This window comes from Meleagris gallopavo, chromosome 5, assembly GCF_000146605.3.
Source record: "Meleagris gallopavo isolate NT-WF06-2002-E0010 breed Aviagen turkey brand Nicholas breeding stock chromosome 5, Turkey_5.1, whole genome shotgun sequence".
Taxonomy (NCBI): Eukaryota; Metazoa; Chordata; class Aves; order Galliformes; family Phasianidae; genus Meleagris; species Meleagris gallopavo.
The window spans coordinates 30,537,655-30,550,614 of NC_015015.2; the positions used below are offsets into that span (position 1 = coordinate 30,537,655).

The 12,960-nt window shown below is 37.3% G+C and overlaps 1 long non-coding RNA gene across 2 annotated transcripts; it reads left to right on the forward strand.

Annotated features, from left to right (window-relative positions):
- The first annotated feature begins 1,055 nt into the window (after positions 1-1,055).
- On the forward strand, positions 1,056-9,199 carry LOC104911158. 2 transcript variants are annotated; one of them, XR_793677.3, is made up of 3 exons: positions 1,056-3,091; positions 4,450-4,599; positions 8,325-9,199. It is a non-coding gene; the product is annotated as an uncharacterized LOC104911158 (long non-coding RNA). The 2 variants fall into 2 exon arrangements; XR_793676.2 differs by lacking the exon at positions 1,056-3,091 and having other exon boundaries at positions 3,107-4,599.
- Positions 9,200-12,960: the final 3,761 nt, after the last annotated feature.

Consider the following 12,960-nt stretch of genomic DNA (forward strand, 5'->3'; position numbering starts at 1 on the left):
TTACAACCTATTATAGTTTACCAATAATTTTCTAAATCTGCCATCATAACCACATACCTGACTAAAAGTTTTTGTTTTTTTTAAGACAGTAAACCTGTTATTTTCTGAACACAAGACTGTGTGATCCCTCTTAGGCTTTCTTTTCTAGCACAAATTCACTGGTAAGACTGAGATTAGTCCTCAAACAGTGCACATGAAGGTAAAACACTTTTACCCATCTGCCATTGTGTCAAAGTTACACTTCTATATCTACAAACACATCATTCACCTTAGTTTTTTGAGTGTTGCTCTCAGACTACATTTTCCACATTTATATTTTTTTTGAATCCTCACTTTCATGTCTGTCTCATATGGTTCAGTAGTTAGTGAGGTCACCAGACTGCTGGTCTGATTCAAGGTACATTTCCTGAGAACAGGCCAAATAAGACCATTTTAATAGACATTAGGTCACTAACTGTCCTTCAATTAAATTCTTTGTATTACCATTAAGTGATTGTGCTTATAAACATGCAGCTATTGCTTTACATTTTGTATTTAACTTAATTCTGAGCAAAAAACAATATTCTGACTGCATTATAATAATAGAATCATAGAATCATAGAATGGCATGTGTTTGAAGGAACCTTAAAAATCATCTAGCTCCAGCCCTACTGCTGTAGAAGTTGCCACCCACTAGATCAGGCTGTCTAGGGCCCCATCCAACCTGGTCTTGGATACCTCTATGCTAGAGCCTCATCACCCTCTCAGTGAAAATTTTCCCCCCAACATCTGATCTAAATCTTCCCTCTTTTAGTTTAAAACTCTTCTCCCTTGCTCTATCACTATCAGACCATGTTAAAAGTCAGCCTCCCTCCTGTTTGTAAGCTCCTTTTAAGTATTGGAAAGCCACAATAAGGTCTCCCTACTGGAGCCTTCTCTTCTCCAGGCTGAACAAGCCCAGCTCCCTCAGACTGTCTTTGTGGGAGAGGTGCTGCAGTCCTCTGATCATCTTTGTGGCTCTCCTCTGTATGCACTCCAATAGCTGTATGACATTCATGCACTAGGGGCCCTAGATCTGAATGCGATACTCCAGATGAGGCACTTCACTACTATGTAGTAGTGAACAATCACCTTCCTGACCCTGCTGGCCATCCCTCTTTTGATGCAGTCCAGGATACAATTAAACCTTCTGGGCTGACTCAAGCCCAGCCTTTCCTCCATCAGGACTCCCAAGTCCTTCTCAGCAGGGCTGCTTTCAATGAGTCCTTCTCCCAGTATGTACACGTACCTGAGACTGCTCCAACAATATGCAACACCTTGCACTCGCCTTTGTTGAACCTCATGAGGTTCATGTGGGCTCACTTTTCAAGCTTGTCTAAGTCCCTTTGAATGGTATCCCTTCCTTCTATTTTATCACTCGCATCACTCAGCTTGGTGTGATCAGCAAACTCTCTGAGGGTATGCTCAATCCCATTGTGTTATTGATAAAGATGTTGAAGAGCACTGGTCCCAAGATGGACCCCTGTGAGATACCACTTGTGATCAGCCTCCACCAGGACACAGAGCTGCTGACCGCAATCCTCTGGTTGCAGCTGTCCAACTGATTTTTTATTCACTGTATAGTCCAACCTTCAAATCCCCTCCAATTTAGAGATAAGGATGTAATAATAACGATGTCAGGTTGTTTTCAAAATATCTTACAGACCATTCTGTGATGAATTTTGATTCTTTTTGATTCTTTTTTTGGGCAAATTTGTCAATGATGAGTACCTGATAGGCTCCAGTCTCACAGAACATTCATTATTTATAAGTTAGTGTAAGATGTACACAGTTACATAGCTCTCTTCTTCAGGGAGGAGACAAGCCTTTTCTCTGTGTGTCTATACCTATGCAGAACTTTCCACTGTCTTTGGCTGCATCTCATAGCACCAACTGTACAATAAGAATAATATGACACTGTGAGGAGAATAAGAAACATAAAGTAGTGGTGTTTTTTGTTTGAATTACATATGCTTTTTAATAGATATAGGCTGAAACTACACTGGCACTTAAAACATCCCAAGACTTGTTCTTCCTGATTTCAGAGATCTTGCTACTGTTATTATAAAAGTTAGAACTGGCTTTACTTCCCGTGCCTTTTCAATTCTTGCGACCCAAAAAGCTTTGACATTTCAAGTGACAAATCTAGGCTCCTCCAGTTTCCAGAAGATGAAGCATAGCTTCAGATAACATGTGAATCAGCTACTGCTGCCAAATGGAAATGGTGTCTTTTCGGGCTAAAACTTCAAAGAAAGGATCCTGTATTAGCAGCACTGAGTTTGCTGTACTTGCTGTTGTCTTGAACTTAAAAGCAGGTAATAACCTTTGAATCTGAATATGTAGAAGATACCTTTACTAACAGAACTCCCAGCTCCCACAGGAAAAGATGGCTTGGCAGCTGAACTACTACAGCTCTGTAATGACCACCACGTTCATTAGACAATGAAAAGCTGTGCAGGGGTAAAAAAAAGGCAATGCACATAGGTGACAAGGTGGGTGAATATTATTTCTCCCTATCCTTTCAGATCCTCAGAGGAATCACTGGAAATATAAATTAAGCTACAAGCCACAGGAATTACTGGATATATAAATTAAGCTATAAGCCATTTGCTGACTCTCATCAACCTTGTTAAGTGGTAGGGAATCAGGAGTTCAGTGCATCTATGCATTTAGAGAAATAAAGCCACTGATTAGTTTATTGGACAAAGCCTCTTGGTATATGAAGCAGCAAAATTCCCTTGTTCTAATGAAACAGCCTAGGCTATTTCTCATTTCTCTCAACAGGGCACTCTTTTACAACCCTTACTATGATTGAGATACAAAGTAAAGGACAGGGTGGGGAAACACAAATTGTGGTCTATGGGAGAGATGTTTAAAGAGGAGAGAAATTTAAATACAAGTGTAAATCCAAAAGCGACAATATAGATAAAAATATAGGTCACATCTACTCACCACAATCACTCTTGTTTTTATTGTGGTAGCACCAAGGGACTTCAGCAGTGGTACAGATTCCCTGTGTTCACTAAGGCTTGAAGACAGATTACAAATGCCCTAAAGAGCTTCCAACTTTTAGGTACAGTTGATTCCGTATCTTCATAGAATAATGTTTTCGAAAAGAAAGTTGCACTTATTTGAAAGAAGGAAGATAGTAGAATATTTCATACCGTCACAAAGGGAATTATGTCAGAAGCTACCTCTTATTCTGCTGCAAAGAGAGTAAATCTGTATTTATATCTTTTTTTACTTTGAGGTCTTTAGAGATCATGATACTTTCAGTTCTCTGGAAAGAACAGCCTTTCCCAATCCCCTTTTGATAAAATCTTATATAATTACGGAACAGCATTGAGTGGCTTTAAAGCAGAAGTATCCACTCTGTTCTGAAAAGTCTTGCATATGCTTAGGAGACTGCATGAATCATCTTTATCATCACAAAAAAAAAAAGCATCCACTTAGAAAAAGACATCTGAAATTTAGAGTGAGGGTATGGCATCCTACAGGGATTGGTAAAGCAAGGAAAAAGCATAATAACATGCTTGTGTTAGGCTGGTATACTATTTAGTACCCATGTGACTATGGATCAGAAATGTCTTATTCACTAAATAATGTTTTTGCTTTTGTGGTCTGGATACAGTTACAAATTAACTGTGAGTGACAATCTTGGCATATAAATGGTTAGCAGATATGAGAATCTTGGCATATAAATGGTTAGCAGATATTAATTCCAGAATTTAGGCAGCTGTCTTGTGCAACCTGATATATTCTGTAAGTATTTTTCCATATAAAATGTCTCATAGAAGACTTTACAGCTAATCGTCCTTTGTATATGCATACACAAGAAGATACAAGTTGCAATATAATCTAAATTTGGCTTATGTAGACATAGCATAGGTAGAGGCCAATGAATTAGGACCTACTGTAAAAGCAGTTAATTGTTTATCAGCATGTCACTATGCAAAACAAACCCTAATATTTCAGTAAGGCATAATATTGTGTGCAAGTTCAGCTGTCACATCTTATCGAAATGGAGACTTATGTGAGGTGTAGACATCATGCTGCACATAGCATTATGCTTTATGTGGGAGTAGCAGAGCACAACAGAAGCATGATAGGGTGGTTTTGCTGTAAATCCATATTACTACTTACATTTTGCAAAATTAAAGACTTATGAAAATACTCGTTCCAAGCAATCTCTTACCTTTTGGCTCATTTTCCTAAAAAGAGAAAACGTAAAGTATCAATTTAAGTATTAAGTATTACTTCATTATTAGTAAAGCATCTTACATTATCAGAAGATGGCTTTTCACAACACTAGAGATGTTTTTGAACAAAGGAACAATGTCAATGAGTACTACTGGACATTCAACAACGTGTACTAGTCATGTCAATGTGAGGAATGCTCTCTTTTAATTCCCTTTTCTTTCTATCCTACAGAATTCCCACTTTCTTCACCACAAAGCAGCAAAGATGGCTCAGCAACAACTGCCTGATATCAGTATCATTACAAAAAATCTTGTTTTCAACTCTTCCAGAACTTTTGTCTCAGGATTGGAAGTTTTTTTACTCATGCTTGGAGATCTGCTGGTACGGAACTGAACAAGCAAACTATATGAGAGTTAAGAAGTCTTTCAATCTAAATGTATCAAGAGGGTGGGAGGGTGCAGGAAAGTATGTGTTTTTCTTGATTCTACTTCTTCTTAAGCACCTAGTTATGGACATCGTTGGAAACAAACCCAATAAGGCTCTTCTATTATTATGTAAAGAAATCTCTGAATTACAAGCTGCTGGATGTCAGGATTTTCCAACTACCAGCTAATACTGACAATATACTTGTCCTGTTCTTACATTTTCCTGTAGCTATTTGTTAATTGACCAGTGCTGCAGACAGGATGTGGTGCTACAGAGACTTTCTGATCTAGGATAGATGTTCTCAAACTCAAGAATAGCTGTCTAACTCAGGATACTACCCTATCAGTCACCTTTTTTATCAAGACCATTCAGGAGCATCTTCTAGTATATCTTTTTCAAACATCAGGTTATATTTGAAATTGGTAATTTCAGAAAAAGGACTGTTACTGTGGCTTGGTTCCACAGCTGCAGAGCTCTGAAATCCCCCCACTATCCATAGTTTCACAGAATAGAAGACCATTACAAATTGTCTCAAAAATGTTAAAAACAGTTGTTTATGTGAACTACCCTTTTATCTTCAAACAATGTCTTTTGGTACAAATCCTGTACCTAAGATGTACAAATGTCCACTTATTATGTGGCTTAAAATAAACAAACAAAGGACAACTGAAGATTTGTAGTGGGCCCTTTTTTTAATTTCCTGAAAATACAGAAGTGGCTTTTTGGTGGGACTTTCCAGATGTATGTACTCAAGTCAGTTTTCTCTGAAACCACAAAAATGTCTCAAAGTTTATGCCTCTCTGTAATTGCACATTTTAGAAGATTTCTGATTCTCTGTTAGACAGAACTTGATAAACTATTACAGGAATATGTACTTCATTTTTTTTCTTAATGCTAAAGCTAATAAAGGATGATTTTCAGAACATATCCAGGTCAGTCATCTAAGCTTTTTTTCAAAAGTGACTTCTGCATTCAGAAGCCTAAGTCCCAATGAAAATTTATGTAATGTCCTCATGAGATGTTTAATCAAGGAAATAAATGTTTCAAGTAATTAACTGGGATTGTTTTCAAACTGGAATGTATAATGTCATCTGCAATCACCAATTAAACTTGAAGGAAAGGCTTTTTTTCTACCAACATTAATATCACATACAAAATATATGGAAAAAGTCTATGGAAATTACCAGAACGGGAATTAAAAATCCAATTTTAATAGTGAGGCAGAGAGACTTGGTTTTTCACTGTCTCCTACACTGTGAGAATTATTTACATCCATGCATAAAAACACAGTGAATGGGAGTAAGATTCTCCAAATCAAAGTTCCTTTTACTGACCGTAAGCAACAAGATAGCAAACATCTAATTTTAGCATTCTCTACATAACCTCTACAGATATGAAGTTCTTTTCATATGTTATCACTGAAATGAGTTCCTCGCCTTTGTTAATGAAAACCTACTTGGCTATGAGATAATACAGTCAAATGGAAGAGAGAACATACACAGAACTTCAGAACTAACAGCTATACTGGGGAAAGACATCACAAGTAGCATGACTAGGGAGTGTTAAAATCTCTTAATCTAAGTCTGCATTTGATTTTATACATAAATGATACAAAGATTGATTTTCTATATTATTTTAGTTTTCAACAGGATCATAAGAAAAACAAATTTTCAGTAAAGGCAGGCAGGCAGGAAGGAACTACCGGAAGCAGAGCCATTAAGGGCTTTTTCCCCCCCCTTCTCCTCAAAATAGCTCAAGGGAAATAGCAGCTGAGTGAAGGAATCAATTTCAAGAAGTTTTCAGGAGTTTGCATGGAAATTGATCAGTTATGACTGTATGTACTTGTCAATTTTTTTGTACAATTTCCTGAAGTAAGGAAGTAAGCCAAAGCATGGTCACTTGTGGCACTGATAATGTAGTTTTTACAGTCATTTTGTTATGTTAGCTCTTGCTATCTGTCTCAAAATAGTGATAAAATTCCAGGTAAAAAAAATAATTCCTCAGATGAGGAAAACAGAACTATTTTTGGATACTACAATTTCACTACTGTTTTTAAGCATGTCTGAACATATGGCTCAGATTTTTTGGCTACTTTACAAAAATCTTGAGAGTATCTGATACAGAAATGGTCTAATTCATCTGTGAGATGAAACTCAAAGAATGTTTACTCTGAAATTCAGTATTTCTTACAGCCTGATTCATAAAATAAACATTTGACAGATTCTTCTGGAGACAGATTTTTGTCTCCGGAAGAATATGGTGCAAGTTTTTCTCTAACATGAGGAAGGACAGCTTTTCCTACATTTGCAGAAGAATGATTATCAAAGTCTATACACTTCTCATAGCTATCAGAAAGTTGCTGTCAATGGCTCAATGTCCAAGTAGAGACTGGTGATAAGTGGCATTCCTCAGGGATTGGTGTTGGAACTGGTGTTATTTTGCACATTTGTAGGAGACATGGACAGTGGGATTTGAGTGCACTTTCAGCAAGTTTGCAGATGACAATAAGCTGAGTGGTGCAGTCAACACACTAGAGGAAAGAGATGCTATCCAGAGGGACCTGGACAGGCTTGAGAGGTGTGCCCATGCCAACCTCACGAAGTTCAACGAGGCCAAGTGCAAGGTTCTGCAGTGGGGCTCTTCACCTTGGAGAAGAAAAGGCTCCAAGCAGACCTTATAGTGGCATTCCAGTACCTAAAGGGGGCCTACAGAAAAGCTGGGGAGGAACTTTTTATAAGGGCAGATAGCAACACAATGACGGGAAATGGCTTTAAACTGGAAGAGGGTAGATTTAGAGTAGATATCAGCAAAAAATTCTTTACTGTGAGGGTGGTGAGACACTGGAACAGGTTACCCAGTGAAGTTGTGAATGCTTCTTCCCTGGAAGCATTCAAGGTCAGGCTGGATGGGACTTTGAATAAATTGATCTAGAGGAACATATCCCTGCCTACAGCAGGGTGTTGGAGCTAGATGATCTTAAAGGTCCCTTCTGATGCAAAGCATTCTACGGGTATGTAACACACCTCACAGATTTCCAGGAATCAGACTTGTATACCCTTGAAGCCTACTGTACATCCTTAATAGAGCAAGTATTTTTGTAAGTTTCTAGTCACATTATCACTTTCTTAAATAATTCTAATTTTTGACAAAAGAGCACAAACTGGATGCTCCAAATCCCATGTAACTTGCAAAAATTTGTCTCTCGACATTATACTTTTAAAATGATGTTTACTGCTTTAGATTGAACAACAAGGAATGTGTCAGTAAAGATTAAAGTCTTATTAACAATGTAGTACATACTCAGTAGCCATTTATTCCTACATAGGATGAATATGAATTTCTACCAAATCTGAGTTGCACTTTGATGACTGGATGCTGACATCCCTAATGAAATTTTGCTCCATCTATTCTTGGGTTAAACTTCCCAGCAACACAGACCGGGAAGTCTTTATTCAGAGTGTGATACAAGGGAAAGTTCTGGAGACAGAATAAGGCAGATAAGTTGCAGAGATTTTCTCAATCTGTGACTGTAAAACTTCTTTGTCAACAATTACACTCATCTTTATAATCATGCTGATGAATCCTCTTCACAGCAGCTGCAGAGGTAGCTTCAAGGAATGTTTCTGCTCTAATAGTTATCTCCTTTTTTTTTCTTTCTTTTTTTTTTCCTTTTTCCATAGAGAAATCCAGAGAGGATTATGATTCAGAGAGCAGTTGATTGATTCACCTCTTCCTGTTCTCACTCAGAGGCCACAGTACGTAAGCAGAAGGTCACAGGCCATATGGGATGGAAGCCATGCTCCAAAATAAGTACTTTCCTCAGAATGCAAGCAGAGAGGAACATGAAGATATGTGCCTCTTCTTGTGTTCAATTCAACACGGAATTTGACTTGAGTGTAGCAGAAACGTTTTTGGACACTGAGTAATATCACAATTCCACAGTAAGCAAGTAAAAGGAAGTAGTGTCATTATATTTAATGACTCCTACATTTAAAAATATCTGTGAAAATTCTTGACACAGTTAGTAAGGAAACACAAAACATACAGCAATTGTTTGGAATTAAAATTCATATACAAATATTCAAGAAAGCCTGGGCTGAATTTATATCCAACTCAAAATATAATTTCCCTATGCTTTACAGGCACTTGGATCTAGTATGTATATGACTACCCAAAGCAGGCAGAATTGTTTAATTTAGCTTTCTATATACAACCTGTAGGTTAGGAACAGCAGACAGTACTCTGCAATTTTACTGATTGTTGTCTGTTTACCATAATTACAGAGATATTTTAAACTTCCGCATTTTGTTGTAGGCATAGTATTAGGTAGGGAATAGCAGCACAACATTTTGAGTAGTCTGTTATTGTGGATACATCCTGAGGACCAGCTGATGCTATTTTTAGTCACTATGTGGTTAACTGTGACTAGACTGAGAATGTTATTTTTTTGTTTAGTGTTTGAAGTTGCAAACATTGAATTTTGCATTCTGAAATTGCTGAATTAAAAAAAAAATAATCTGAGTTTAATTAAAAGTTATATGTATGCACACAGAGATATTTTCGTATTACTGGTCTGTATAGCTGTAGCTCAATTAAATTCATTTAAGTTTCTGTTGAAGTAAGTCAGCTGAACAAGATAAAAATGTAAGTTCATAAGCCAGTTCCAATATATCCATTATTAAGGCTATATCCTTAATATATTATTTATAAATATGTAACTGTATACATTTTTGTGTGTGTATATGCATGTGTGTATAAATATATATATACACATATATATACGTATACGTATATATATATATAAGCACACATATCTATATATATATATATGCATACAAGTACTGCCCTGAAAGTAATGCCTTCTATTTTATTATGTTGGCTGACACAGTCAGAGGCAGATGGTGGTGGTATGGCAGTAGAGGTTGAACCTTCCCATAAATATTCCATGACATGTTGCTGCTGCGCAACAGATGGCAGGAGAGGGGCAGTCGGACACAATGGTGTTTCACATGGAAGTGCGTATAAAGCAAAGCAGTGGCACTGAATTCCTCCATGTGGAAAAAATGGCACCCATTGACACTCACTGATGCTTGCTTGATGTTGGTAGAAATAGAATTAAAGAAAGAACATTGTAAAGCAACTGAAATTTAAGAAAAGTATACACAAATCAGGTGTATTCACAATTACTGGTCTTTACAAAAGACTTACACAAAATTTAAAAAATGTTTTAAATTCAGTTTTATTCCTATCTGCAAGGACTTGATTTAACATTTTGGATTAAGATGTGACTGCTATAACCTCTTAATTTTGTGGCTACCGTAAGTAGCAGTTGCAATTGCAGCCTCTGTCTAGGAAATTCAGGAATTCCTTTTGTACAGTAGCACAGAGGCATGAAGAGGTAGGGAAGGAAAACAGAATCATGCTGCCACTCCGTTTCAATCTAAGATAAATAAAATCTTTGTCCTATACTCTGTGTTGACCATACCCATAGGACCTTGCAATGACTCCTATGCTATCCAGAGCCTGATAGAAAACTTAGCTGCATTTTGTAGAATCCAGATAGCTAACATTGGCAGGGATTTCTAGGCATCATCTAGTCCAGCCGCCTGCTCAAGCAGAGCCAGCTACAGCAGGTTGTTCAGGGCTTTGTCAATTGGCTTTTGAATATCTCCAAGATGACCCCTCTGGATAATTCACTCCATTGTAGAAAGGTTGTTCTTATGTGTAAATGGAATTTCCTGTATTTCAGTTTGTGACCATTGTTTATTCATTGAGAAATACTGCAAACAGTCTCGTTCCACTCTGACCCTACTCCTCTCCAGGCTGAAAAATCCCAGTTCTCTCACACCCTCCTTGCACAGCAGATGTTCCAGTTACTGAATCATTATCATGGCCCTCTGCCAGACTCAATCCACTAAGTCCATGTCTCTTGTACTTGGGCCTAATATTCCAAATATGGCCTTTCCAATACTTAGTAGAGGGAAAAGTTCATGTTCCCCAGCCTGTTGGCAATGCTTTTCTACTGTATACCAGGATGTTGTTTTGGACTTCTTTGCTACAAGCCCACATTGCTGGCTTTTATTCAACTTGTCTGCCAGTATGTACAATTTAGATTTTGCAAAACTGCTTTCTAGCCAGTTGCCCCAGCTTGCACTGTTTTACAGAGTTATTCCTTCCCAGGTGCAGGAGTTTGTACTTCACTTTTTGGAATCTTTTATGAGATTCCTGTCAGCCTGTGGAGATCTCTCTTAATGGCAGCATAATCACCTGTTGTGTCAGCTGTTCCTCCCCATACTGTAATATCCTGCAAAATTTCTGAAGGTATCCTCTGACCCCTCATCTGTATCACTAATGAAGATATTAAACACTATGAAGCATTAGCTGTGGCTCTTAGTGGTAGTTGTTAGAGTTAGGATACCATGGTTAGGCTGGGGTTGGACTTGATCTTTAAGGTCTTTTCCAACCTGAACAGTTCTATGATTCTATGACCACACTAAGAAGAAAATTAGTCTGGAAGTGGCTATCATGGGTAATGATTATCTGCTTCTGTTTGTTGTGAAAAATATGACTATACAATTGCTTCCTAAAAATGATCATTTCTCTTCACCATCTCCCCCTATTCTCCTTCTCTTTCCAAGCAGGAAAAATCATATAGACTCATTCTTATCTGAGCAACCTTCTTCATTTGTAATTGTTCTTTTTCATTGTCCATCTCATTTATTGTACTTGGCCAGTACACCAATGTCTACCAGCTGCCAGCTGTTAAAGGAAAATAAGAAGATGCATCCATGCTGAATTGTTTCCCTGTCTGTCATGAAAACAGTTTGCATTCCACACAAAAAATTCATTCGTGGTGTAAGGGAATTGACGTCAGTACTGTTACACCCAGAATGATTTTGGCCCTGCATATTCATTATGCAAGACTTTCAGATGCAGAACTCCATGATGAACAAATGACTGCCAGATGTGAGAGTAAGATCTGCTCCTTTTTGTGAGGTCCATGAACATATTCCCATACGCGGACTGTAAATTTTCTCAGTCTATAAATCTATATATTCTTCAAGAATAACTATGCAGAAAATATTTTAAATGACAATATAAAGAAGAATAACAAATAAAAACCTATATTTATTGCTTTAAAAAAGAATAAAGTTCTTCTAACTTTCTTTCGTATGTCCAATACAAGCTATTATTTCCTTACTTTCGCCCAGGCAGATAGTGCCAATTTGTATTGGCTGATAGGTTGGGCTCAAAGCATTGCAGTAAAGAGGGTTATCTCCCATTTAGTGGCAGCCAGTCACAATCGAGATTATGCAGGGCTCCATTTTAGAGCCAGTTCCCTTTAATTTTTTTAAATCAATTACTTGGATAAAGTATTTGAAAGTACACTAAACTGAGAAGAGCTGTTGACTCCCTCAAATGTGGAGAGGTCTTGCAGAGAGATCTTGACAAATTAGAATGTCTGAAGACAAGATGGAATGCTGTACAAAGACACCTGTATTTAAAGATGATCTTGCATTTCTGCATTTATTCATCTAAGCAAGCACCTCAAAGTCCTGCATATTCACTTGTCCTACAAATTACACCTTGATTTCTTGATTCTAGAGGTCATCGTAATCAGGCACTTTGCAGGGATATTTGACAAAACAGTGTTTTCTTTCCATTACGTTTATTTCTTCCCTTTATGGTAAATCTTTTGGATTTCTGGTTCACCTTGAAAAGATCTTTCCACCTAAGCAATTAACTTTACAATTGCCTTTTCTTTCCTACTTCGTAGGATCCTAATACTACCAATATTGCCTTTTAGCAGTTTACTGCAGAAAATAAATAGCTCAAGAGGAAACATTCTTTTCAGCTCATGTTTTCACTGTTAATGAAGATGAAATCTCAATAAAAATGTATGTGATAAGTAGAAAACATTTTTTGCACTATCCTTTCTTCTATTTTAATTTGCTCTTTGTTCTAAGCCTTTGCCCAAGTACCAAACACTTTGGATTCTCAGTATTTATGGCTCTGATCAGTGTATCACACATGGAGTCAATTCTCATTCTGCATGCAACTGCATGCAAAAGTCAACATATTATTACACGACTTAGGCTCTGCTTGCAGTACATTCAGCACTGAAGCTGAATCAATCTCCAGCACAGACTGGAGAGATTAAACTCGATTTAAATCATGTCCAACCTCTTGGCTTGCTTAGGCAATACTGAGTGAAGAGGAATTTTCTTGAGCCGCATATAAAATACATAATGGTTAATGTACATATGGTTAATGCATATAAGAGGCAAAACTTATTTTAAAAAATATTTTAAGTTT